The following is a 6,000-nucleotide window of genomic DNA, read 5'->3' on the forward strand; positions in this document are numbered from 1 at the left end:
CTCACGATATTTGTTACAAAACCTAACTTGAATTACTGTGTGATTGTTGGACTAACAATGAATTGGTAATCTATTTTAGAACACTGACACATTAAGTGATTCAATATTCCCAAACGGGTTTGCTGTGATATCGATTACATAATAATTAGTATCAGTGAACTGAGAGTTAGAATGCTGGCATGATGTTTTGGAAAATATTTTCGATATGCATTGATTATTGATCATTCAATATTCTCAGATAAAACTGCAATCTGTAATTGCTGTCTCAGCTTTTCTTCTGTAGAAATACAATATATAATCCATGCAACTTTTCATGTCATCAATATTCAGACATTTGTGTCGACATTACAAAGAAAATAAATCGACAAGGAACATGGGTATCATAGCAAAAAACAGTCAACAGCATTTATAGAGGAAATTTTTAAACATTGTCTCTGAGTGAATACATAAAAAGGTTTAATGGGGATCTGTTGCAATGTATTGAGCCGCATTTACATTTTTCGCACGATGATTGGGGGAACCTATCAGAAAACTCGCCTATATTTAGGAATTCCTTTCTCTCAAAACATGTTACTATCAGCATCCTTAGTCGTAAGTGAAGTCTATTTAATGGTGTGGGAATGATGTGTGTATATGATAAGAAGGAATCTCTTGCATATATTTGGGATGGTGTGAAAGCGTGATGTTTGTTGTGGTTATTCATCTTGAGAACAATACAATACTGACAAAAGATTTTGCACTGAATAGTAATTAGGTGGCCTTGAATCCCATCGTGTGGCTTTATGTGCAGTGATTAATTTATTTCAAGAGCTTTGAGATATTTTCCATGATTTGTAAAATGATTAATAATTTTGTGACAAACATCCACATGTGGTCATGAGCTGGATTCAAAGAATCCAATGTGTTGGTGTGAAAACCCTTCATTATTGACATTTCCAAGCGAGGTGTATAATGCTCAGGCACTGGCTGGAAGCCAAGGTGTAAGAAAATCTGATTCACTCTGGAGCTGATTGATTCTAACTGCTTTTTGATTGAGGTTGATTGATTTTGTATTTGTCCCGATTTCTCTGCCTGTAGGTGAATTTACAACGTCCAATTTCTGTCCAAGGGTCACTTCACATCACTGGGGAGTTAAAATATAATTCACATATTGTGATAACAATGAATTTTCAATTAAAGTTTGTGTTTTAACAAACAAAACAATTTGTTGTTTTCCGGGAATTTACACTGACATTGATTAGATATTTATTAAGATAGATAAACTGAGAATTATCATCTAGTTGCAGGATTGTTGAATTGTTCAACCACAGACTTAAGGGTTTTATTTTTGGAATGATTTGGAGTCGCCAGTGTTGGACTGGGCTGTACAAAGTTAAAAATCAAACACCAGCAGTTTATTAACCAATATGTTTATTTTGAAGAACTAGCTTTCAGAAGAACCAGCATTCATCAGCTGTTTGAAGGAGCAGCGCTTCGAAAGCCAGTGCTTCCAAATAAACATGTTGGACTATAGCCTGGTGTTGTGCGATTTTTAACTTTGTTTTTTGGAAGGAATATTTTCTTTATTCAAATATACAGGCTGTTCAAGAACTCTATCGCGCCTTTCGTGATTTTCTTTTAGATTTTCTCATGTATAATTCACACAATTTTCACTGTAATCAGTATTTCAAATTTCCATCAGATCTAAGATGAAACGAGGACCAATTAATGAGTACTTCCATGAATGGAAAGCACAATTTGCAGAGGCAAGATTCAAATGTTATCTGAATAAGCAAATAAACATTTTGAATGGAAAATATCTGAAAATATTTACATTCAAATTTGAATGAAGTCAAATTACTTCTTTTTGAAATACATGGCCTGAAAACCTGTTTGAAAACATGAACAACTCAAGACTATCAACATGTCTTGCTGTCAGTGTCCTCGGCCAATTTTCATAAAGAATAAACACCACTTTCAGCAACAAGTATCATGCGTAATTACTGAATTGAAAAGTAAGGTGATAGCTCTTGTATTTATTGGCAAGAATGTTTACTGTGGTTATTGCACTCAGTAAAAATAAGATCAAGACCAATTGCTGTTAGAATCATTGGCCACTCGTAATGAAGAATAAACACTGCTTTGAGCAACAAGTATCATGGATAATTACTGAACAGAAATTTCAAAGGACACCCATTGTATTTATTGGCTGGAATAATGACAAATGCTTACTGTGGTGATTAATCTCAGGAACAATAAGACAATTACTCAGACTATTTCCTGAACAGTAATTAGATGGTAATGAAGACCATTGTGTGGCTTCATGTGTCGTGCTTTGTGTGAGCATTGCTTTCAATAACATTGTGATATTATACAGTGTGCAGCTAAGGTGAGTTGGTCATGCTAAATTGCCAATAACGTTCATGGATGTTTCAGGTTAGGTGCATTAGATCTTGTTAGAGTGGTGCTGGAAAAGCACAGCAGTTCAAGCAGCATCCAAGGAGCAGTGAAATCGACATTTCGGGCAAAAGCCCTTCATTAGGAATACAGCCTGTATCCCTGATGAAGGGCTTTTTGCCCGAAACATTTATTTTCCTGCTCCTCAGATGCTGCCCGAACTGCTGGGCTTTTCCAGCACCGCTCTAATCTAAACTCTGATTTCCAGTATCTGCAGTCATTGTTTTTACCGAGGTTAGGTGCATTAGTCAGGGGAAATGTCGAGTAATAGAGTAAGGGGTGTCTGGGTGGGTTACTCTTTGGATGGTCAGTGTGGACTGTTGGGCCAAATGGCCTGTTTCAACACTGTCATAGAATCATAGAGTCTTTAATCATGATTTTGGATTAAATTGATATGAGTGCTAAAGATACTACTTAAAGTCAACAAAATCTTTTAAGTTTAGCAAGGTACATTGAAGCCATCATGCATGAAGTGAGATAAGTGTGTGTGTGTGTGAGAGAGAGAGAGAGAGAGAAATTAAATGTTCAAATGAAAACACGCCAATAGTTTCACAGCATATCAATCTTACATTCAATATGAATAGGTGAATGGAAAATAAAAATACATTTCTGACAATTCATGAATAAGTAATAATTAGAAAATAAATTTGATCAAAGCACATACCGATATTTAGATGAATTGCAATGTTTAGTTACAAATGTAGGTGATCAGCTGTCCAATGAATAACATGAAGTTGCATTTGGTATTTTTCTGAAGAGGAATTTCGACTGTTAATATTTTCCTCTTTATACTACCGGAGAATAAAGATTTATGTGCTTGAAATGTTTGAACTAGGTTCCTTTAAACAGTAAAACAAATCATGATTACCATGTCTTTTACTCTTCCATCTTTAAGGTTGCAACATCGTCAACTATTTTTCCAAGGAATGTAGAACCAGCAGAATTAGATGCATCATTTTATTAGTGAACTGAAGAAAATAAATAGGAAATATGGTGATGATTGAAATGAAGAACAGATTGAAGAATATCTAATGTTGTTTTGAAAAGCAGTTCAATCTATAGTCAGATATGTTCTAATGAAATTTCCGAGCTGCGCTGACACATCTCCGCTGAATGTGGAAATTGAAATCATTCCTCCTGATCTTGACGTAGAGACACTGTCAGAGCTCCACAAGGACCCGTCATAATGTTACCATCCCGGAAGGGGAGATGTATAGTCACATGCTTACGGCGGCAACTCAAATGAAAATTAATCAGATGTTTCTTGTAATTATTTGAATGGGAATTAATTGCGTATTTCCTGTGTGTAATGAACTGACAAAGCGAATTAGTAATTTACAGTAATGATGAAACAAACCAATAAAGACTTTAATTAAATATGAATCTCGTGATTATTCATTATAAGACAAAACTAATCATTTGATCAGTGTACACTGATGAACGAAACTCAATCAATCCAAAAGTTCCATATGTTCAATGCAGTTTGTCACAGAAAGAAAAGAAAATTAATATGCAATTGCAACATAAATGATTCGGAAAATAAATTAATTGGTCACTCAATGCGGTTGCTCATCTGAAGACAACTTCCCTTCTTTCCAGAAATGTTCAACTTCCCAAAGTTCAAAATGTCCTGTGACTATTTCATGAAACAATAAAGAGATGTTAGTTCCTTCTGTTGTACTTCAAACAGTTACAAAAATTTTAAATGATTTTGTTCCATGAAAAGTGATTAACTTGTATTGTGTTTATAAATACAGTAAATGTTAACATTGAAGTTAAACATAATTAAATCAATTCAACTGTTTCCACGGTTAAAATAAAAATTGGTATCCACAATGCCCACTGCAAAATCTTTACATTATTTAATTTATGAGCCATAATTTCGTAGTCATACTGTGAACTATATTGAGCAACGATTAGATAATAGCAGCAATTGAATTGTCAAAATTATATCATTTCATTTAAGAATACTGAGAAATCTCAGTTAATTATTTCACTGAGCAATGTGGAGAAACAACCAGGAATTATTCTGATGAAAATCATTGCGTTTCTCTGAACGCTTCAGCTGAGATTACCGTGAACATTCAAATGAGCAAGTATCAGATATTTACAATGAGACATCGAATGGGAAGTCATTGGTTCCATTATGGGATCGTTCACCTGAAAAATAAATTGATTTATGCATTGTAGTGTTCGTACTAAGAAACAATTGATGCAATTAAAATGCGAATCGCACTATATGTGTTAGAAAGAAGAACTCCAATAATTGTGCAATTATTGTCATGGCAGCGACTGGAAAATTACGTTATAGTCTAAAAAAAAGATTCAATATTTTAAAAGCACTTTGTTGTGATGATGATTGGATATTCATTAAGATTGGTAAACTGAGAAATTTAATATGGTAGCGAGCTTTATGGATTCACAAAAATGAGCCATTCAGTGATTATTCAGCAGAATTGCTTTTGGTTCAAAAATGCAGGATTACAAGAATTACATGTTTCCATCCATTGGTTTGCTTATTGAGATGTAGCTTTAATTTACAACTTTTTGTTCATGATCAATGTTTAGACATTCATGTCAGACGTAGGAAGTAAATAAGTAAATCGGGAAAGTGCATATTGCAGTGAACATAAGATACAGGGAGCTTCCATAATTCTGTGATTATTGTACATCGATAAATAACTCGGGAGTTAAAAATAATTAGAAATCAACATGTTCAAAGCATTTTTTTCTTGTAACAAATTGAAAGAAATCCTTATGCATTGCACATCGTTTGAAAACACATCAGTCACCAAAACCCCAGTCAGAAATAAAATCAAGGTCATAATAAGCATCTGTTTAAGATAATAAGACCCTTATGAAGAGTATTCTGCTCTACAGTAATTCGAGGACCTTGAACATCTTCATGTCTTCTTGCAGAGAAAACTCTTTCATTATTCATAAAGAGTTAATATTGTAAATATTTTGACATTTGTATCAGAACTAGGAAGAAATTGAGAAGCAATTCACATGATTATTTTCGTGAAAGAAACTCAAAATAAATTAAATTTACAGTGCCACCTTTCAGTATTTTCTCTGCATAAGCAGATAAAGGTTTTTAATGCGCAAAATCAACAGGTTTTCACCTACAGTTGTACTAAGCCAAAATAAAATTATTTTATTTTGCGATACTTTAACTGGAACCCTGATTGACCAGCTGCTACGGATGTTGATGTTACCATCCTCAGTCATTTGCAATAAAGCATGGTTATTGGTTTTAGCTAAATAATTTGTGTGCAATTACTGAACCAAAATGTAAGAAATCAAATGCATTTATTGGATGGAACTGGTCAACAAATGTTTATTGTGACTCTTGTTCTCAGGAACGATAAGATACTTACTCCGGTTTTTCTCCTGAGCAGTAATTAGATGACCAGGAAGACATTTGTGTGGCTGTATGTGCCCTATCGTGTGAGCATTGATTTCACTTACATTGAGATATTTTACTAATATCGGAAGGGTTTAACAATCGCGTTTTAAAGTTCTTAATTAAAGTCATATTTTCTTTTTTAAAATTATGAGAAT

The sequence above is a fragment of the Chiloscyllium punctatum genome, chromosome 24 (genome assembly GCF_047496795.1).
Source record: "Chiloscyllium punctatum isolate Juve2018m chromosome 24, sChiPun1.3, whole genome shotgun sequence".
Classification (NCBI taxonomy): Eukaryota; Metazoa; Chordata; class Chondrichthyes; order Orectolobiformes; family Hemiscylliidae; genus Chiloscyllium; species Chiloscyllium punctatum.